The following is a 23,236-nucleotide window of genomic DNA, read 5'->3' as shown; positions in this document are numbered from 1 at the left end:
TTGAGGAGGAATGTCTTTTGTTTGAGTGTTAAACAAAATGAAGGTTTTTTGTTTCCAGAATGTTCAATGTTGTATATATAGGCCAGTCCTGGGGCTTGGACTCAGGGCCTGAGCACTGTCCCTGGCTTCTTTTTGCTCAAGGCTAGCACTCTGCCACTTGAGCCACAGTGCCACTTCTGGCCATTTTCTGTATATGTGGTGCTGGGGAATCGAACCCAGGGCCTCATGTATATGAGGCAGGCACTCTTGCCACTAGGCCATATCCCCAGCCCAATGTTAAACTTTTAATTTTGAAGCTTTCTTTTATATAACGTTGTAACTTTTCAACTAAAAGATTTTCTAAATTAGAAACTGTCACCATTTTTACCTTGTTTTTTTACCTTTTTGTTTCCTATGAGAGTGAAGCAAGACTGGGAATATGTGATATTTGGTGATAATGTGTGGTAACTAATAGTCTATGGAGTATTTTCTTTCTTTTTTTCTGTTTTTTTTTCCTTCTTTCTTTCTTTCTTTTTTTTTTTTTTACTCAATGTTATTTGGACATCTGTTAAATTTTTGCTAGTTTCTGTTCTGAAGAGATAATTCATTGTAGGCTTCTCTCAGTTTCTTTGTATGTGAGAAACTTTCTTTTCTGTGCCATGGTCCTTCCCCTACACTTCAGTCATATACCTTAGTGTTTCTTCTGGGTGAATTTTGTCTGGGTGATGCTGCTGCTAACTTACCACCATTAGGTTGTGTGGGATAATGCCAGTAAGAAGTATCTGTGACATTTATTGGCCTCTCTCCTGATTGTGAGTGCTGTCTTTTTTTGTTGTTGTTGGTCATGAAGCCTGGACTCTGGGTCTGGGCGCTGTCCTTGAACTCTTCAGCTCAAGGCTAGCGTTCTACCACTTGAGCCACAGTGCCACTTCTGGTTTTCTGGTGGTTAATTGGAGATAAGAGTCCCATGGACTTTTCCTGCTGGGGCTGGCTGCCTTTGAACCCTGCCCGGGCTGGCTTTGAACCTCCATCCTCAGATCTCAGCCTCTTGAGTATCTAGGATTGCAGGTGTGAGCCACCCTGCACCACATAAAGAGTCCTATTTTATCAACTTTTTTGGGGAGGGGGAAGAGGGAGTAAAGGAAGTCAGGGTAGAGGTGACAACCTGAAATGTTCAACTATTTGACATTTGTCAGTTAGCTTATGACTACAGCATGATGAAGCAATTTGACACTGTGGTGTAATAGTCATTTTTAAGCCCTTACGGGCAGGCTTTCCTCAGATATATTACTGGAAGCTGTTGATGTGGTAAAAGTCTTACTTTTTAGGTCCATATTTCTTAGATGGCAAATACAAAAGCTTTTTTGTTTAGGAATGTTCTTTTACAAACCCCTCCCTGCTCATGATTCAATTCCTATTTGTTACCACTAACCTTTTTTTCCCCCCCAGTCCTATGGCTTCAACTCAGGGCCGGGGCAATATCCCTGAGATTTTGCTCCCGGTTAGCATTCTACCACCTGAGTCACAGCACCACTTCCAGTATTTTCTGTTTATGTGGTACTGAGGAATCGAACCCAGGGCTTCATGCATGCTAGGCAAGCATTTTACCTACCACTAAGCCACATTCCCAGCTCACTACTACTTTATTAAGCTTTTCCTGTTCATTCCAGTAATAATTTATAGGATACGATTTAGTCTTTTATTGATATCTCTTCATTTTAGGGAGGTTTTAGGCTTTTTGAGGAATAAAAAGTCTCTTATTCTTAGTATATTATGTCCTTTTTTTTTTTGCAGGGGTATTTAGGCCACATATCCCTATTGTAGTTACATTTTTCATCAGCTTATTGGACTAGGTGATGGGCACCTTGGCACAATCTGGGGAAATCATATTCTTCTAGGAATTAAAGGAACAGACAAGTCACTTGAATTCAGAGAACTCAGGACACACAAAATTCTAGTATCAATTCTAGTATCTAGTATCAATTGAAGGCTCTATGCCTGCTAAACAAACCTATTGCTGAGCCATACCTCTAGCCTTTTTTGCACTGGTTATTTTGAGATAGGGTCTCTTCTTATCTCTTTACTTGCCAATTTTAGGTTTCCTGTGGTGACTAGGACAGGCTCACCACCTTGCCCAACTGTATGGGTTGAAAAATAATTTCAAGCTTTTCTGCCTCCTAAGTAGCTAGCTTATAGATGTACAACACTGGCACCTGGCTTGTACAACTTTTTAAACAGATAAAACTAATAAAATAGTATTGTTGGTTTGGATAGGAAAGCAAAATGAACTAAAATTTTAACAAAATTATTGTTTGTGAGACTTAGGAGTTTGGTCTTTTCTTGTTTGTAGTTAAATAGTACATTTGTTTTAGTATGCTGATTGTTTCCTCTTAAAATGTTGATGGGCTTGAGTGGAACACAATAATGTGGATTGGATGGCAGACTTTAAACAGAGGGTAATGGTGAGTGGCTGTATGCCCAGTTGATAGTCTCGCTAGTCCAGGCTCAGTAACTTCATGAATGATGTGTAACAGGATGGTCACAGTAGTAGTGTTTTCTCTTTCAGAAATGTTAATGAGGGACAAGGAAGCTCAGAGAAAGAAAATTTAGTGCTTGTAATTGGATTGCTTTTCCTGTGATCATTTGGTTTCTGTTAAGTTTAAAGACTTTATTACCAAATAAAATTTTCTTGTATATTAACAAGCAGAAATTAAGAAACAAGAGCTAGCTTTGAAATGTGGATGTATATATACAAAATAGGTATTTGTAGTGTAGGCAAAGTTAGAAGACTTGATTTCAGACTTTGAGTTGTGGTATAGATAGGTATATAAGCAATATTATGCCTTCATGTAGTGTGTATATAATATTGAACTAAATGCTGTACACAAATTTTTTTTTGTTGTTTTTTGCCAGTCCAGGGCTTGAATTCAGGGCCTGGGCACTGTCCCTGAGCTGCTTTTGCTCAAGGCTAGCACTCTACCCTTAAGCCACAGCACCACTTCTGGCTTATTCTGTTGATGTGGTTATTGAGAAATCAAACCCAGGGCTTCATGCATACTAGGCAAGCATTCTTACCACTAAGCCACATTCCCAGCCACAAAAGTAATTTTATAGTCCATAATGCTTACTTGTACTGGAACCTTGAATGAAGTATGTCCTCAGAGAATTTTTTTTTTTTTGTCCTGGGGCTTGGACTCAGGGCCTGAGCACTGTCCCTGGCTTCTCTTTTGCCCAAGGCTAGCACTCTGCCATTTGAGCCACAGTGCCACTTCTGGCCGTTTTCTATATATGTGATGCTGGGGAATCGAACCTAGGGCTTCATGTATACAAGGCAAGTACTCTTGCCACTAGGCCATATTCCCAGCCCCTCAGAGAATTTTGTTGAAAACAAAATAGTTGAAAACAGAATAGTTGTATGAATTTGTCTTATCTGAACATTAAAACCCCAGGGAAGCTGGGCTCTGGTGGTTCATGCCTGTAATCCTAGCTACTCTGGTGGTGTAATCCTGGTGGTGTAATTCAGGAGGCTGAAATCTAAGGATCTCGAGCAAAACCAGCTTGGGCCGGAAAGTCCATGAGATTCTTTATCTTCAGTTAACCACCAAAAAAACTGGAAGTGGAACTGTGGTTCACAGTGATAGAGTGCTATCTTTGAGCAAAAGAAAAAAGCTCTGGGACATTGAGTTCAAGCCCCAATACAAGCACATAAAACAACAACAAAAGCTTGAGGTAGAAGTAGTAGTAGTAGTTGTTGTTGTTGATTTACAGGGATTTGAACTTTGGCTCTCAAGGTTTTTCCACTCAGGGCTAGCCCTCTATCACTTGAGCTATATGCTTCAACTTACGAGCATTTTGCTGGCTAATTGGAGAGAAGTCTCTCTTCCCAGGCTTGTTTTGTTGTTTTCTTTTGGAAAACATATGAGCAACTTTCCATTGGAAGACAATATGTTGGTTAAGATTTGCATCAGAAGCACTATTAGTTCATGCCCACTATCCTAGCTACCCAGGAGGATGAATTGATCATAGGATTGTGGATTGAATCTAGCTGGCACAGAGACTCTTACCTCCAATTAGACAGCAAAATACCAGGAGTGGGGCTTTGGTTCAAGTGGTAGAATGCCAGCCTTGAGCAAAAAAAGCTAAGCAAGAGCGAGATGCCTTGAATTCAAGCCCCTAGTACTGGTATACATAAAAAAAGATTTCGTGGGCTGGGGATATGGCCTAGTGGCAAGAGTGCCGGCCTCATATACATGAGGCCCTGGGTTCGATTCTCCAGCACCACATATACAGAAAATGGCCAGAAGTGGCACTGCGGCTCAAGTGGCAGAGTGCTAGCCTTGAGCAAAAAGAAGCCAGGGACAGTGCCCAGGCCCTGAGTCCAAGCCCCAGGACTGGCCAAAAAAAAAAAAAAAAAAAAAGATTTTGTCCCTAAAAGCTTTGTGAAACTATGATCTTGAAACTTATCATATATTGCTTGAAGAAAGTCAGAAGGCTCTTAGACAACCCTGACTTTGGCTGTTTGCCTGCCATAGCCCTAAAGAAAAGGAAAATCTGATATGACTATCAGTCTGTGCCCTTGATTTTTGGGCAAAGACATGCTTTTTAAAGTAAAATCAAGGAAGTTGTAAACCAGTAGTAAAAATGAACAAAGCACCCAGGAGTTTGCATTCTCTTGTGTCTTATAGCCTAGTTCTCTTTTTATCTGTAGAATACTAAAATAATGGAGCAAAATTATCTTTTGGGCTTACCTTCCTACTTCCCTTTTCAAGTCTATGAGAAATAATCACAGAAAGACACCATGTTATACAGTTATTTTTGTTGCATACTATTTGTTTAATAGCCTCTGGATACATTTACAAATGTAATTATAAAAATTTTGCAAACCATACTCAACTAATTTAGGTTATAAACAGAGTTGGGCAATTATTTAAAGACCCTATGGGCTTGATACATACCAAAAAGCTTAGGTGAGTAAATGAAGCAAAGCCAGATTTTTTTTGTGCACTATCTTGGTGTCTATTGCCTACTTTAGCCTTCACTTTTGTTTTTGGAATTTGAGATTGCCATTTTATTTTTATAAGGAATTGCTTAGAATTTGGCTTTGAAGCTGGAGGTGAGGCTCAAGTGGTAGAACTCCAGCCTAGCAAGGTTGAGGCTGTGAGTTCAAACTCCAGTACTGCCAAAAAAAAAAAAAAAAAGGTTTTAGTATATTTTATCATAATGGCATTTATATTTAGGCTTCTTAATTATTAATTTTTTGAGGTCAGTGAAATTTTATGAGCATAAAGATGTTTTTTTGAGCTTTTCTCAAGGTATACTTTTTAGCTCACTCTCTTTTTTTATTTTTATTTTTTTGCCAATCCTGAGACCCAGGCCTGAGCACTGTCCCCTGGCTTCTTTTTGCTCAAGCTAACAGTATACCTCTTGAGCCACAGCGCCACTTCTGGCTTTTTTTGTTTATGGGGTACTGAGGAATTGAACCCAGGGCTTCATGCATGCTAGATAGACATGCACTCTTACGTCTAAACCACATTCCCAGCCCCTCAACTCCACCATTGTAATGTGGAATGGGACACATTGCTTCTTTAAAGTGACATCTTTAAGACAATTGGTAACTTTTCATATATGCATACCATTGATGGCCTGGGCTGTTTTCTCTGGTGTTTTTTTTTTTTTTTTTTGGCCAGTCCTGGGGCTTGGACTCAGGGTCTGAGCACTGTCCCTGGCTTCTCTTTGCTCAAGGCTAGCACTCTGCCGCTTGAGCCACAGCGCCACTTCTGGCCATTTTCTGTATATGTGGTACTGGGGAATTGAACCCAGGGCCTCATGTATACGAGGCAAGCGCTCTTGCCACTAGGCCATATCCCCAGCCCTTCTCTGGTGTTCTTAAAATGAATTGGAAGATTTGAACCACTTGACTTGCATGATTTTGTAGGATTTTGTGGACCAAGAGAATAATGAACCATTTTCACAGGTCACCTCATGCTGCTTACGGCCAGCCTTTTTTTTTTTTTTTTTTGTATTTTGTTTTTAAGACAGGATTTAGCCAATTTTGCCTAGTCAGGCCATGAACTCTACATCTTCCTGCCCCTTCCTCCTGAGTAGCTGGGACTCCTTAGTAGCTGGCATGAACTACCATGCCTGGTTTAATTGTTTTATGAGAAAGCTAATAACAATTTTAAAGTATTTCTTCAGAGTTACATATTAATGGCAATACGTCTTAGTATATTTATGTATTTATTGTACTGATACTGGGGCTTGAACCTAGGAGCCTGGGTGCTGTCCCTTAGCTTTATTTATTATTATTATTATTATTATTTTGGCCAGTCCTGGGCCTTGGGCTCAGGGCCTAAGCACTGTCCCTGGCTTCTTTTTTGCTCAAGGCTAGCACTTGAGCCGCCGTGCCACTTCTGGCCGTTTTCTATTCTATATATGTGGTGCTAGGGCATTGAACCCAGGTCTTCATGTATATGAGGCAAGCACTCTTGACACTAGGCCATATTCCTTTATTTTTTTCTCTCAAAGCTGACAACTCTACTACTTGTCGTACTTTCACATCTAGCTTTTTGTTGGTTAACTAGAGATAAGGGTCTCAGGAACCTTTCTGCCCCAGCTGGCTTTGAACGATGATCCTTAGATCTCAGTCCTCTGAACAGCTAGGATTACAGGAGTGAGCCACTAGTGCCCATTTTGGTAATACTTCTTGAAGACAGCTTGCTGATGAAAAATTAGAGCAGCTGATCAGCGTTCTGACTTGCCAGATCCAGAACATCAAAAGACACTTTGACCAAAAAAAAAAAAAAAAGCCTGCTTAGATCCACCCCCAGGAATCCTAGTGAGTCCCCATGGTAACAACCTCCTTGCTTACAATTTGTCACTGTGTAACTGTCACTGGGGTTCAAAGAAAAGCCAATATCGAGAACTATGTGGCATTAACTACTCATGATAAAATGCTATTGCACATTTGCAGCCATCCAGAAATAGAAAAAAAAGTTTAGAGCTTTAATTTCTGTGTTCTATTAATTATAGGCTGAAAAAAAAAAAGCTGCCTGATTGTGGTAAAGGTGCAGCAGAGGGAAGGTGGTGGGCGGCATAGGAGGAAGAGGAAGTATGCCACAGGCTCAGAGTGTTAGAAGCCTCAGAGGTTTTCTTTTTCATTTTCTTTCATTTTGCAAATGAGAGAAATGAAATACCTTAACGTCACATAGTGGCAGAAGCAGAATTTCAGTGCAGGCCATTTAATTTTCCCAGCACTCTGTTCTGCAGCTTCCAACCACATGTTGCCTCTACTTTTCAAAATGAAATTTGTTTCTGAGGTTAGGAAAGGACAGAAGTTGTGAAGGGAAATTTTGCCAGTGAAGGAATCCCTTTGCAGCATTCTGAGTAGGCAAGTCCCCCTCTCTTACTTCAGGTGGAAGTTACTTGTCTGCGGGAAGGTAGTTTTACAGGGATTTCCCATTTTTAAGCTATAGGCTTCACTTTTTCTTCTCTTACAAAACAACAGTGCAAATCAGAATAATTCCTGAATGTTTTTCATTAGCCTGTTCATCTCCACTTAAGTCATACTTGTCAGTCATGACAAGATAATTTTTTAAAGGAATTATGCCATGCCTAAGCCCTAGAACTTTGAAGATAATTCCATATTTGGAACAATCCAGTCTTAAGTGGGAAGAAAGAGATGGTGATAAAGCTATATTGAGCTTAAAGTACTTTATAACACGCTTAATAAGATGAGATGATTGCAAGCTGAAGAGCATCAAAAAGACCTTCAGAAAAATTTGTACAGCATATTAAGAGCCAAATAGGCTAGTCATTTGTTTTAAGGGGTACATTTGTGAATTTGTTTTGTTTTGTTTTGTTTTTGGCCAGTCCAGAGGGCTTGGAACTCGGAGCCTGAGCGCTGTCCCTGGCTTCTTTTTGCTCAAGGCTAGCACTCTACCTCTTGAGCAACACCACCACTTCTGGCTTTTTCTGTTTATGTGGTGCTGAGGAATCGAACCCAAGCCTTCATGCATGCTAGTCAAGCACTCTACCGCTAAGCCACAGTCTCAGCCCAATGTGAATGTTTTTTATAATTGTTTAGAATAGGTACCTTAATATAAAAGTTAAGTTTTGGGTTCAGAACTTAACATTATTTTTGTGTTTATTAATTGCATTTGTGTACCAGAAAATAAATTTTAAATGACTTTTTTTCTTTTGTGTTTGTACTGGGGCTAGACCTGTCCCTGAGCTTTTTTGCTCAGGGCTAGCTAGCACTCTACCACTTGAGCCACAGCTCCACTTCCAGCTTTTTATTGGTTATTTGAAGAATCTCATTGGCTTGCTTTCTTACTTGGCTGGCTTCACACTATGATCCTCAGATCTCAACTTCTGAGAAGCTAGGATTATAGGTATAAGCCATTGGTGCCTGGCCTTAGATCTTGTTTTTGCACATTGCCCACCTGCCAGGCTGGCCTTTTCAGCTTCCTGAGTAGCTAGGATTACAGGCCTGGGCCTCTGGCACCCAACCTTTTTTTTTTTTAAATTATTATAAAGGTGATATACAGAGGGACTGCGGTTACATAAGTTAAGTAGCAAGCACATTTATTTTTGGACACCCCTTCCCTCTCCCAGTTTTTCCCTCCTGTCCCCACCTACAAGTTGTATAGTTCATGTTCAGCATTAGGTCCATTGAGTACCACTGTTGAATGTGTTTACCCTTTGTCTCCATTTTTTTTGTCCTCCTTACCTTCCCAAAGGTAAATAAGTGAATAAACAGGATGAAAAGAAAACAGAAACAGCAACAAAACTCTTTATGCCTTTTGACTTACAGACATACATGTTCTAATAAGAGATGTTTTCAGTTTCTTGTAAATACATATTTCATTTACCATGGGAGAATATACCATACCTCAAATGAAGACTTTAACTCCAATATTAGTTTTTAGACTCATCTCGTCAGAAAATGGAAATGATGTTGGCAATTTTTTGGTTATTTGACTTCAACAGAGAACACCAAAAAGAAAATGTGGCTGCTCAGTGTTTGAGAACTTGTCTTGTGTGTGCCAAGCCCTGGCTTTGATCTCACTGAGAAAGGAAAAAAGTAGGGCTATGACATAGCTCAGGTGGTAAGAGTGCATGCCTAGCAAGCTTGAGGCCCTAGGCCCTAGACTTAATCTGTAGTATTCCAAAGAAAGAAAAAAGAAAATGTAGTTGAGGCTTTCTGTTTGTTTTTATTGCTCTCCCCTCTCTCCCTTCGCCCATGATTGGTGTTCTGCCAGTTTGGCTTTTGACTGATTAATTGTATAGGGAGTCTCTAAACTTTTCTGCCCAAGCTGGCTTCAAATGGAAACCCTCCAGGTCTCAGCCTTCTGGGTAACCAGTTTTACAGGCATGAGCCTTGTAGCCTGTGCTTACCTCAAATTCATTATCTTATGCCTCTGTATCCCATACATTGTGATTATAGGCATGTCCTATCAAGTCCAACTCTTGAGGGTTTTTTTTTGTGTGGGGGGGGTTGGTCATGGGGCTTGAAATGAGGGCCTGAGCATTGTCCCTGAGCTTTTGCTTAAGGCTAGCTCTATCAGTTTGAGCCACAATGCCACATTTTATGGTTTTATGGTAACTAATTGGAGATAAATGTCTCATAGACTTTCCTATGATACGCAGATCTCAGCCTTAGTAGCTAGGATTACAGGCATGAGCCACTTGTGCTGGACTTTTGAGTTTTGTTTTTTAATGCACTGTTAAGATGTTTTAATTCCTTGCTTTGGAAATATAAAACAAAATGAGAAATCTTAAGCCAGGGTGTGGTTACTAGCCAATGACCACTGTCAGCCCCAACCTTGCCCTTCCTACCCCTGGCTGAGCCGTGCTGCAAGGAAATTGGTATGATGCAGTGGAGGAACAGATGGGTTGCATGTGGGATACAGGGAGGTGAGATGTGAACAAGGGAGGCTTGGCTTCAGCTGGACAGTGATGAGGGCTTCTTTTCCTGAGCAAGGTGCTGACTGGAGCTGATGACCTCAGCTGCAGAAGAACTGGAGACTGGGCTGGCCCAGGACACTTTTTTCTGGTAGTCAACAAACCAGTTCAGCTCCAGTGGAGAGCTGAAATGGGACTCCATGGTGACCGGAGAACAGGCAGGAGACAGGACAGGAACATGGTAACACTTGGCATATTGTTTTGAGTTTTTAATATTGTGGAATTTTGTGACCATAGCTCTTCTTGTTTTATATCCAAGGTAATTAAGGTTATCAGGTTTTTTTTTTTTTTTTTTTTTTTTTTTTTTTGCCAATCTTGGGGTTTGGACTTAGTGCCTAAGCACAGTCCCTGGCTTCTTTTTGCTCAAGGCTAGCACTCTGCCACTTGAGCCACAGTGCCTCTTCTGGCCTTTTCTATATATGTGGTGCTGAGGAATCGAACCCAGGGCTTCATGTATATGAGGCAAGCACTCTTGCCTTGTTTTTTTGTTTTTTAATAGCAGGTATGGCATGGCTGATAGTGTCCTTTTTCTCATTTTTACTTTACACATTGCTGTTCTGCGTCTTAAGTTGGAGCAGTAAATTTTTGCATAAAAATAAACTGTAAAAATATTTCCTTGATAAGAAACTATGCTGCATTATAAAACAGTGAGATGCACCAGCTCTGCTGGAATTCACTTTGACACATAGTGGTGCAAACTCCTCATGGCAAGGCAGTGTTAGAGATGGCTGTGTAGCATCATTTTGTAGATACGGAAGTTTCAGGTTAGGAACCTCTTTGAGGGTAGTAATTTATTTAAAGCATCCATGTGTTGGCAGAATAGGATTAGATCTCTTACATGCTCTTTCTTGTACCTTTCTTATTTTTGAGACTTGGTCTCATGATAGTAATGAAATTTTTGTGGCCAGCATGGTGTTGTATACCTGTATTCCCAACATGTGGGAAGCTGGAGCAGGAAGATTGGGTGTTCAAGGCCAGCCTTGGAATGAGTAAGTAGGATTGGAGGCCAAACATACATTTCTGTAGATTCCATAGATTGAAGCCACACTTCTAGCCCAATAGTGTACTTAATTGCTGTTCAGCAATGTAAACTGTGTCTTGTTCCATAAATGCTTAGTTCTCTTAGAGTAGAAAGATATTTATTGTCCTGAAAATATAGTAGTGTATTGAAAGTAAAAGTAATTCAACATGAACAGAAGTGGCAGAGAAATGTTTTGTTTTTTCTTTTTTGTGCCGGAGGTTGAACCCAGGGCCTTGCTCATGTTATGCAAACACTACCACTGGGCTGTACCCTTGCCCTGGAAATGGTTTTTTGTTGTTGTTGGTGGTGGTGGTTGTGACTTGAACTCGGGTCTGGGCTTCTTTGTGTTCATGGCTAGCGCTTTAGCACTTACACCACAGTGTACTTCTGGTTTTTGTGTGGCTAATTGGAGATATGAGTCTCACAGGGACTGTCTGGGCTGGCTCTGAACTGCAATCCTCAGATCTCAGCCTTCTGAGTAGCTAGGATTACAGGCGTGAGTCACTGGCGCCCAGCTGGAAATGTGGTTTTAATGTAGAATCAGGTATACTACCTTCAGACCTTTAAAAAGAAAAAAAAAGAGGGGCTGGGGATATAGCCTAGTGGCAAGAGTGCCTGCCTCGGATACATGAGGCCCTAGGTTCGATTCCCCAGCACCACATATACAGAAAAAACGGCCAGAAGCGGCGCTGTGGCTCACGTGGCAGAGTGCTAGCCTTGAGCGGGAAGAAGCCAGGGACAGTGCTCAGGCCCTGAGTCCAAGGCCCAGGACTGGCCAAAAAAAAAGATGTGTGGATCATAATGGAGTTCTTATGGGCAGGAAATGACCCAAGGTCTTCAGTAGTTGGAAAAACCCAGTATTGAATCTGTTTAGTTCATTCCTTCATAGATACTGTACACACACACACACACACACACACACACACACACACACACACACATATTCTCTCTGTAGTTACTTCTTGCTTTATAAAGTCTTGTCACATGGGCACGTGTGTGTGTGTTCTGGTCTTGGGGCTTGAACTCAGAGCCTGGGCACTGTCCCTAAGCCTCTTTTTATTAAGGCTTATGCTCTGCCACTTGAGCCACAGATCCATTTCTGGCTTTTTTAGTAGCTTATTGGAGAAGAGTCACACAAACTTTCTTGTCCTGGTTGGCTTCAAATCTTAATCCTCAGATCTCAGCCTCCTGAGCAGCTAGGATTATAGGTATGAGCCACTGGCACCCAGTTCTAATTGTCCTTTTTTTCCTTTAAGACAAGGTTTCCGGGCTGGGAATATGGCCTAGTGGCAAGAGAGCTTGCCTCGTATACATGAAGCCCTGGGTTCAATTCCCCAGTACCACATATATGGAAAACGGCCAGAAGTGGCGCTGTGGCTCAAGTGGCAGAGTGCTAGCCTTGAGCAAAAGGAAGCCAGGGACAGTGTTCAGGCCCTGAGTCCAAGGCCCAGGACTGGCCAAAAAAAAAAAAAGACAAGGTTTCCTATGTAGACATTGCTTGCCACTCTATTTTTTTTTTTTTTTTTTTTTTGGCCAGTCCTGGGCCTTGGACTCAGGGCCTGAGCACTGTCCCTGGCTTCTTCCCGCTCAAGGCTAGCACTCTGCCACTTGAGCCACAGCGCCGCTTCTGGCCGTTTTCCGTATATGTGGTGCTGGGGAATTGAACCTAGGGCCTCGTGTATCCGAGGCAGGCACTCTTGCCACTAGGCTATATCCCCAGCCCCGCCACTCTATTTTTTAAAAATATTAATTTGATTATTTTTTATTGTAAAGGTGATATACAGAGGGATTACACAGTTGGATAAGTAAGGTAATGAGTACTTTTCTTTTTTTTTTCTTTTTTCTTTTTTTGACAGTCCTGGGGCTTTGAACTCAGGGCCTGGGCACTGTCCCTGAGTTTCTTTTTTTAAACTTTTTTTTTGTCTTTCTTGGTACTGGGGATTGAACCTGTTAGGTTTTTAAAGTAGGTAGCCGGTAAATGAGAACGCCAGGTGGTATTCAGGCAGGAGAGAAAAGCTTATTACTGAACTGCTGGCTTGTCGCTGATGTGATTGATGCCTGGCCAGAGAGTAGGGGTGACCCCCACCCAGCCCTGCCTTATCTAGGGCAGGGGCAAAGGGGTGTGGCCAGGTGTATTAGGATGTGACCTCAGGGAAGGGGGAGGTAACTGCCTCCAGGTATGCTGGTTACCCAGGTTAACTGGGTGGAGACTTAATCTGGTGGGGGGCATCTGCATGGATCCCTGGGGCAGACCTTACATTCCAGCCTTTTAATAGTTATGAAAAAGGACGGGGACTCTCTGGCTGTTTCCTGCTGGCAAGGGGCATCGACATTAGGGGTAAAAGGCAGAAATGTGGCCCCTCCGTGAGATGGTGAGCAGCAGGGTCCCGTGGTGATAGATGCCAGTCCTTGAATGAAGCCTGGAAGAAGTCTCATGAGGCAGGGGGCTTAACAAACAAAAAAACAAAACAAAATTAAGGCAAAAGGAAGGGTTTAGGGCACAAAAGTAAAAATTGGATGACTTGACTAGTTCGGCTAGTTTTTATACTCAGGTATGGACATTAGATGGACAAGCTACTATCTCTTGGTCCCCAGGCTCTGATTAATTTTGAAAGGGCGAGATAAAGTGACTCCATTTAGGATGTGACATCATTCTCCTTTTACTCCTCTCCATATCCTGTTCTCCAAACTGGCTGAGTCCCAGGGGTCTTAGTACTTGTTTCTGGGATGGCTCACCCCAGTTGGCATTCACAGGGGTTTGAACTTAGCGCCTGGGCACTGTCCCTGAGCACTTCTGCTCCAGGCTACTGCTCTACCACTTGACCCACAATGCCAAGATGGTATGGGTATGTCATAAATTCATAGAAGACAAAGCTTATTAAATTCTTATATAATTGTTGGCTGTGGCTTAAACACTGATGTGAAACCAGCATGTCGTTCTTTATATGACCATCCAGCTATAAATCTGTGCAAAAACTCTCATCACACTACTGAGTTTTGTCATTTCAGAATTCTGGCAAGTATTTGTTGGTAAATTCTTTTTTTAATTTTTTAAAATTAATTAATTTTCACACTCCTGGGGCTTGAACTCAGTGCCTGAGCACTGTCCCTATCTTCTTTTTGCTCAAGGCTAGCACTCTACCACTTGAGCCACAGCACTACTTCTGGCTTTTTCTATCTATGTGGTGCTGAGGAATTAAACCCAGGGCTTCGAGTATATGAGGCGAGCACTCTACCACTAGCACCTGTTGGTCAATTCTTGACAAGGTGCAAGTAAGATCTAGTCCAGTCCTCTTGTTGCTTTAATTGGGAATAAAAAAGGGTTTGTTTTTTGTGGGGGGGGGGGGGCAAAGACTCCTTGGATTGCAGTTCGAAGCCACCCCAGGCAGAAAATCCTCTCTAAAACTCTATCTCCCAACTAACCAGCGAAGAGCCAGGCTGGAAGCATGGCTCAAGAGACTTATCTCTAACCAGCCAAATGCTGGAAGTGGCATTGTGGGCCAAGTGGTAGAGTACTAGCCTCAAGCAGAAGTGCTCAGGGACAGTGCCCAGGGGGTTGCCTTTTCTCTCCTGCCTGAATACCGAGTAGCATTCTCCTTTACCAGCTACCCATTTTTAAAAACCTAACAGAACCCAGGATGTTACGCTTGCTAGGAAAGCGCTTTGCCACTGAGCGACATCCCAGCCCTGAGTTTCTTTTGCTTAAGGCTAGCACTCCGCCACTTGAGCCACAGCACCACTTCCAGTGTTTTTCTGTTTATGTGGTACTGAGGAATGGAACCCAGGGTTTCATGCATGCTAAGCAAACACTCTACCATTAAGCCACACTCCCAGTCCTTGAGTACATTTCTTTTCCTACAGTGTTACCCTCTCTCACTTTCCTTTCCCCTCACTCACTCCCCCCCCAGTTGTAAAGTTCATTTCCAAATAGTATCTAGTGAGTATTGCTGTTGGCATTGGTTCACCCTTTGTCCCTTGGTTTCTGTGATTCCCCTTCCCTTCCTCAAATCAGATAAACTTGTATACATGACAAACGGTTGGACTGTAACTCTTTATGCTCTTGCTTTAGTCTCCTGAGGGCTGGGGTTACAAATGTAGGCCACCACATTCCAGCTAATTTTTTTCTTTTCTTTTCTTTTTTGGGGGGGGCTAGTCCTGGGGCCTGAGCACACGGTCTCTGGCTTCTTTTTGCTCAAGGCTGGTACTCTACCTCTTGAGTTACAGGGCCACTTTCGGCTTTTTCGGTTTATGTGATGCTGAGGAATCCAACCCAGGGCATAGTGCATGCAAGCCTAGCACTCTACCACTAAGCTATATTCCAGCCATTTTTTTTTTTTTTTTAAAGCCTGGTTTCCCTGCTTTAATCCTCATTCCTCACAACCATCATTTTGAGTGTGATATTGTTTCCTCCCCCCAAGTACAGAGCTGTCCTTCCTGATGGGCTTTTTTTGCTCTACCACTTGAGCCCCACCTCCAGACCAGCTTTTTTGCTCGGTAATTGGAGATAGAGTCTTAAGAACTTTTCTGTCCTGGCTGGCTTCAAATGTCTATCCTTAGTCTCAGCCTTCTGAGTTACTGAGATTATAAATTTGAGCCATGGCCTTGATACCGCTTCTTTTTTCTTTTGTGCCAGTTCCAGAGCTTGAACTCAAGGCTTATGTGCTGTCCTAGAGGGTTTTGTTGTGTGGTTGTTTTTTTTTTGTTTTTTTTTTTTTTGTTTTTTTTTTTTGCCAGTCCTGGGGCTTGAATTCAGGGCCTGAGCACTGTTCCTGGCTTCTTTTTGCTCAAGGCTAGCACTCCATCATTTGAACCACAGTGCCACTTCTGGCCTTTTCTATATATGTGGTGCTGAGGAATTGAACCCAGGGTTTCATGTATGTGAGGCAAGCACCCTACCACTGGGCCATATTTCCAGCCCCATGGTTCTTTTGAACAATTAAAAAGATATTATTGAACGAGAAGGTGCTGACACTGGCAGGATCGCTCCTGGGATGGCTAGGTGTTTTTTTTTTTCTTCTTTGTTTTGTTTTTGGTTAGTACCTAAGCCCTTTGGTGCAAAGCTAACACTCTACCACTTTGACAGTCACTTCCAGTTCTCTGGTGGTTAAGTGGCAATAAGAATCGACTTGAGCTGTCTTTGAATGGAGATCTTCAGATTTTAGCCTCCAGAGTAGTATGAGCCACCAGTGCCTGGCTCTGATATGGCTTCTTTTTCTTAGCAGTTATATTCTTTAAGCTTCTAGAAAAGACAAAAATATACTTCTGTGTAGACTGCTGTGGAGTCTGCCATATTTGCCTGTCTGGTCTGTGACCATGTCCTCTTTTGACTAAGTCCATTTTAAAGAGTGTCCCAAATGCTATCTTGATATATGCCCTCCTTGACAATGTTTTTAAGCTTTTATTTGCAGGTTGGTTCTCAGTGGGAGAGAGCCATGCTCCGAATTGCCTTTCTGAGAGTCTATCATCTCTTTGCTTCTATTTATATTCTTTGTAGCTCTTTTTCCTTGAGCTTGAGCCTTCTGCATAGTTGACTCCATTATATCATCCTTGGGACTGGAAAATAAAAGTTGGAAGGTTTTAAAGTTAAAAGTTCTCAGAATAATGTCGCCCACATTGCGCATATGTCACATTTTGAATTTACTAGTTAAGCCTCTAAACATGTGATTTATATATGGTATGTGCAGCATTCTGATTTAGGTTGCTATGGAACCTAAAAATTTTAGGCTTAAATCATTCAGTAATGAGTGATCTATCATCTATCTTCTCTTATGTGTATCCCCGGCTCAAATTTGATTGGAAGCTCAGGCTTGATTGGAACTCAAGATGATGTGGCTACAGGTATGCATCCAGCTCCCATAGTAGGTTCTTAAACCTATTTGTGGGGCTAGGAATATGGCCTAGTGGCAAGAGTGCTTGCCTCGTATACATGAAGCCCTGGGTTTGATTCCTTAGTACCACATATATAGAAAAGGCCAGAAGTGGTGCTGTGTCTCAAGTGGCAGAGTGCTAACCTTGAGTAAAAAGAAGCCAAGGACAGTGTTCAGGCCCTGAGTTCAAGCTCCCAGACTGGCACCCCCCCCGCCCCCCCCACAAAAAAAACCCAACAACCCTATTCGCTGTTACAGATTCCAATTGGATATATTGTTATATCTGTGAACTCACTTCCCTATAAATGGATATGCAAAAAATTTTTTGTATGTTTTTGAGATCTCTCAAATGTCTGGTTTCTCTATGTCTTTGGACCCTACATATTGATTGTTGATCTAGTCCCAATCCTGTTTTTCACTTGCAGAAATAGACCAGAGAGAAGAAATGGATTGATAAAGAACATACTAAAGGAGCTTATAGACAGTTTCATTGATGCTGAGTTTAGGACTTCAGGCTCTCACCCTGCTTTTTTTTTTTTTTTTTGGCCAGTCCTGGAGCTTGGACTCGGCCTGATCACTGTCCCTGGCTTCTTTTTGCTCAAGGCTAGCACTCTGCCACTTGAGCCATAGCTCCACTTCTGGCTGTTTTCTATATATGTGGTGCTGGGGAATTGAACCCAGGGCTTTCATGTATACGAGGCAAGCACTTTTGCTGCTAGGCTATATTCCCAGGCTTCACCATGCTTTTTTGCTCATGACTACTGCTCTACTACTTGAGCTATGCCTCCAATTCTGGCTTTTTGCTGGTTAATTGGAGGTAAGAGTCTGTCAAATTAGATAAACAGTACACACTTAATTCTCATTGATTACTTGGTTAATGCAATAAGAACTGAAAAACAGTTGTTTTAACCAATCAGTTGCATTTCGTGTGTATGCGTGTATATGAGCATGTGTGTGGGGGCTTGAATTTTTTTTTTCAGGGATGGTGTTTCACCACTTAAGCCATTCTTTCACTTCCTGCTTTTTGGTTGTTAATTGGAGCTGAGTCATTCTCATGGACTTTGCCTAGGCAGGCTTTGAACCTCAGATCTCAGCTTACTAAATAGGATTACAGGCTTGAGGCCATTGGTGTCTACCATGCATTTCTTTAGAGTTTACTTTGGTCAGAATTTTTTTTTTCCATTGACATGAATCTGATGGAATGGTTCTATGTAAGATAATTAAGAAAATATAAATATTTGACTTCTGATTACATAAGCCAGCATTCTGACCAATGGTGTTTTTTTTTTTTTTTTTGCTGGTGCTAGGGCTTGGACTCAGGGCCTGAGCTCCTTTTTGCTCAAAGCTAGCAAGCACTCTGTCTACCACTTGAGCCACGGTGCTACTTCCAGTTTTTTCTGTTTATGTGGTACTGAGGAATCTAACCCAGGGTTTCCTGTATGCTAGGCAAGCACTCTCCCATTAAGCCACATCTAAGAAGTTATATCATAATATCTTTTAACTTGTATTGGCAGAATTTTTGAAAAAGGAGATTCTAAAGTAGTCTGGCAATGAGACTTTTAGTCTAGAAATAGCAATGGTCCAATGATAAGATAGCAACGGTCCAATGATAAGATTGTTCATAAAGTAGGGAATGACCTTTTTTGCACATTAATTTTTAGTGATATATTGAACCTCACAGCTATTACTGATCTGGTAGAATCTGACCTAGTAAAGTTTTTTAGTCTTCCTTATTTCCCATGGTTGAGGGCCATAGTATAAGTGACTAAAATTACTGGGAAGTTCTTTGACCCAAATAGAACCTCACAAGCCTTCCTTCAAGTACTAGCCTGTGTATTTCTGTTTTTTATCTGGTGTATGTGTACAGAATGTATGTGTGAGATAATTGGGCTTTCACTAACGGCCCTTTTTCAGCAACCATGTATGGGTAAAGCTTTTTCTATTCCCTGCTCCTCCCTCCGAAATGGAGCTGGGTGCAGAGTCTGTTATGCTGAAGCTGATGTTCCACTTTTCAGCTTTCTATATTTGTACAGCAACAGCAGGAGCAGCCCACTAGCCAGGCCCTGCGGCTGCCCTGAGCACCCACACGCCTCAGACCTGCTCAGGACTCAGCCAGGGCTCCCAGTTTGTGTTCACGTGCGTCCATCTGTCTGTCTGTGTTCGTTTCTGTGGAGGACTGAGGTTCCAAGTTAAAAGAGGTGACCCATTTGTCTTTTTTGTTTTGTGTTGGTTTTTCAGTTACAAATTGTGTAGAATGTTTTAAAATCTCAGGTATAGTGGCAGGAGGAAACAGTTGTCTTAACAAAGCATCCTCTTGGAGAGGGGGGAACCAGACTGATCAGTTCAGTAATTTAGTGTCAGAATGGTCTTTGAGTTGCTTTAGAAGTAGCAGGTTTTTTTTGTTTTTTGTTTTTTTTTTTGTTTTTTGTGTGTGTGATTTAAAGATGAGCCTTTAGGGTGAGTAGAACATATTTCTTGACAAAATCTGAATAGAAAAAGATGTGAAACCATGTCTTAAATGATTTGCTACGGTGGGCGTGGTAGTACATAGGTGTAATCCCAGGAGGCTAAGACAGAAGTATCATTTGAGGCCAGTCTGGGCTACATACAGTAACCCTGTCTCCAAAAACAAAACAAAAAACAATGCACAGAAGGCACTGCTCTTAGGAAGAGGCTATAGTACTGGGCTATTTGCTGGGAAGGTAACTGTAGGAAAATGCCCTGCTGTTTGGGCTTTGCAACAACCTGTGCTATGTGCAAATTCCCAGTGCTTTAAGGCCACCTTACCAAGATGTTGTGCCTATTTAAGGAATAGTAGGGAACATGATAATACAATTTCAGGCTATTTCCAAGATACTGTTTGTTAGTTACTATGGTTTGAAAGGATACTTTCTTGGTGCATTGTGAGATTTTGTAATTAAGCAGGAATTCCTCAATCTTGATCAACCTAAGTCTAAAATCATATTCTCTGTTTTGCAGTTTTCCTTTACTCCCCTCCCCCATGTCCTCATGAGTCATAAGTGTAGAGTTGGGAATAGAACTTGTCAGCTGAGTGGGAATGAGACACTGCACATGTTTATAACTATGGCCAGTGAGACTAAGGACTAGAGAAACACCTTAACTGAGATACTTTTTCCTGTTACTGGGTTGAATTCTGTTATCATTCACCGATGTAGTCTGGCTCTTAGTCACTTAGGAATCTGTTCTACAGACTCTGGCCCTGCATACTTCTTTCTAAAATTATTGAATGTGACAATATGTTGACCACTATCTTCTTCTTGGCAGTTATTACTCATTTCATTTCATTTTATTCTATTTAAAAATTTTTTTTCAATCCAGTACCTTGCACCTGGTGGGTATGTACTCCACTACTGAGTTTTATCCCTGGCATAATCTCATTTTACTATCCTACTAATGTTTTACAATTTATACTATGGATTGCATACCCTATGTAGGGATTGTCACTGAAGATTAAAAGCAGTAACAGCTCTTTGATTTTACAGGTCAACTTCAGCAAATGATACTGTTTAGCACATCTTTATTACAGCTTTCTCTTTGTTCTTGACCTTTAAAACTTATAATTTCCCTGGGCTCATTATATTAGCTTTTCTTTTTCCACTGTGTCCATTTTGAAAGCTTGCACAAATATTTTTTCAGTATGTGGAGGGTAATTTCTTTTTCCTTTTTTTTTTTAAGTGGGTTGGTCCTGGGATTTGAACTCAGGGCCTGGATGCTGTACCTGTGGACCCCCCCACCCCCCAAAAAAAATCTAACACTCCACTACTTGAGTCAGAGCTCCATTTCCAACTTCTTTGGTGGTTAATTGGAGATAAATGTCTCACTGACTTTCTTGCCAGTATTGGCTTTGAACTTCGATTCTTTAGATCTCAGTTTTCTGAGTAGCTAGGATTACAAATGTAAGTCACCAACTTTCAGCTCCATCCATTTTCTTGTAGATGATAAATATCATCCTTTATGACTAAATGATACTCTGTTGTTTATATGTATACACAGACATATCACATTTATGGGCACCTAGACTGCTTTCATAATTTGCCTGTTACCAGTAGTGCCACAGTAAACGTGTGTGCTCGGTCGTGTGCCAACTTTGGTTCCTTTGAGTATAAATCCAGGAATGGTATAGTTAGATAACATAGCATTTGTGCTTTTAGTTTTCTGAGAAACCTCCTTGCTGATTTCCATGGTGGCTGAACTAATTTACATTCCTACCAACATTATATAACCACCTCTTCTTGAACTCAGGGCCTGAGCACTGTCCCTGGCTTCTTTTTGCTCAAAGCTAGCACTCTACCACTTAAGCCACAGCACCACTTATGGCCTTTTCTATATATGTGGTGCTGAGGAATTGAACCGAGGTCTTCATGTATACAAGGCAAGCACTCTACCACTAGGCCATATTCCTAGCCCTGGTTTTTTGGGTTTTTTTTCCCCCCTGATACAGAAGCTTGAACTTTGTGCTTTGTGCTCACTAGGAGGGTTCTTCTACCAAATGAGCCACTTACACAGTGGCATTTTTGCTGTTATTTTTTGGAGATGAAGTCTCAGGGACTTTTCTGCCCAGACTGGCTTTGAACTCTGGATTTCAGCCTCTTGAGCCACTGACACCAACTTCAGTGTTTGTTTGATTTACATTTTCCTGATAAATGGGGTTACTTTTCTTTCTTTCTTTCTTTCTTTCTTTTTTTTCAGTACTGGTGTTTGATCTTAGAGCTTCTAGCTTTCTAGGAAGGCACAATTGAGCCAGGTTTTTTTGCTGGTTATCTAGCCAGTACTGGGGCTTGAACTTAGTAACTCATGTTCTTGCTTGGCTTTTAAGCTAAAGGCTTAAGCTCTGCTACTTGAGCTACAACCCCACTTCTGGCTTCTTGCTGGTTAACTGGAGATAAGAATCTCAGGTTTGTTGGCTAGGCTGGCTTTTGAACCCTGATTCTGTCCTTTTTTTTTTTTTCCTTTTTATTTTCTCTTAGCTTTGGCCTCTTTTTTTGTTGTTGTTTGTTTTAGAAGTAACTTTATTTCATTAGAGAGCTGGGATAGATAGAACCTATAAACTTCATGTATGTGCAGCAAGCACTCTACGACTGAGCTATACTCTTGAGTCCTCTGCCTGTGTGTGTGTGTGAGCGCGCACGCACGCGCGTGCGCATGTGCACCCACACATTCGTGTATGTATATATATGTGGTCCTGGAGCTTGAACTTAGGGCCTGGGTGCTGTCCTGAGCTGATTTTGCTTAAGGCTAGGGTTCTACCACTTGACCCCACAGCTCTGCTTCAGCCCTTTGGTGGTTAATGGGATATTAAGAGTCTCATGGACTTTTCTGTCCAGGCTGGCTTCAAACCATGCTCCTCAGCCCCCTGAATAGCTATGATGACATGTGGTATGAACCATCAGCACTTGACTGATTCATGATTTCTTATTTAACTTTCTTGCTTACAGCTTTACCATTTGAGCCTTGCCTCCAGCCTAGCATTTTGAGATAGTCTTCTGGACTTTTCTGTCTGAGCTAACTTTGAACTGTGATCCTCCAGATCTGTTTTCTTTTTATTTAAATTTAATTTAATATCTATCTATCTATCTATCTATCTATCTATCTATCTATCTATCTATCTATCTATCTATTTTGCCAGTCCTGGGGCTTGGACTCAGCACCTGAGCACTGTCCTTGGCTTCTTTTTACTCAAGGTTAGCACTCTGCCACTTGAGCCACAGCCACTTCTGGCCGTTTTCTATATATGTGGTGCTGAGGAATTGAACCTAGGGCTTCATGTATATGAGGCAAGCACTATTGCCGCTAGGCCATATTCCCAGCCCCCAGATCTCAGTTTTCTAAGTAGCTGGGAGTACAGGCATGATCACTGGTTCCTGACTTGAAAATTTCACTTTACTTGTGGTTATCCAGTTTTCTCAGCACCATTTGTTAAAGGAGGCTATCTTAAACAGAATGCTTTTGGCACCTTTGTTTGAGAATCAGATGGCTGTAGTTATGTGGGCTTATGTCTGGGTCCTCTTGTATTCCCTGTGTCTGTTTTGTGCCATTACCATGCTGTTTTTGTTACCATGGCTCTGTGCTATAATTTGAGGTTGGGTATTTTTGGTACCTTCAGTATTGCTCTTTTTTGCTCAGGACTGTTTTTTCAGGGTCTTTGCGATTTCATGTGAATTTTAGGATTTTTCTTTTTCTTTGAAGACTCACAAGAATTTTGATAGTGAATAAATTGAAGTGGTAGATCTTTCTTGGCAATAGGGACTCCCCCCCCCCCCCCCGTCCCCAGGGCCTGAGCACTGTGCCTTGCTTCTTTTTGCTCAAGGCTAACAATATGCCACTTGAGCCACAGTGCCACTTCCCACCTTTTCTATTTATGTAGTGCTGAGGAATCGAACCCAGG

General features: G+C 41.6%; 1 protein-coding gene across 12 annotated transcripts in view; it reads left to right on the top strand.

The window, feature by feature from the left end:
• Celf1 (CUGBP Elav-like family member 1) overlaps positions 1-23,236 on the top strand; it is an 84,970-nt gene that overhangs the window by 9,212 nt on the left and 52,522 nt on the right. The window contains exon 2 of one of the 12 annotated variants that reach the window (XM_048361582.1): positions 10,851-10,931. The exons of the other annotated variants lie outside the window; for them this stretch is intronic. The gene's annotated coding sequence lies outside the window, so the exon portion shown is untranslated. The remainder of the gene's footprint in view (positions 1-10,850; positions 10,932-23,236) is intronic. 12 annotated transcript variants of the gene reach the window in all.

Source organism: Perognathus longimembris, chromosome 13 (assembly GCF_023159225.1).
Source record: "Perognathus longimembris pacificus isolate PPM17 chromosome 13, ASM2315922v1, whole genome shotgun sequence".
Classification (NCBI taxonomy): Eukaryota; Metazoa; Chordata; class Mammalia; order Rodentia; family Heteromyidae; genus Perognathus; species Perognathus longimembris.
The sequence above is the reverse complement of the archived record's forward strand: the minus strand, read 5'-3'. Positions and strand labels throughout refer to the sequence as shown.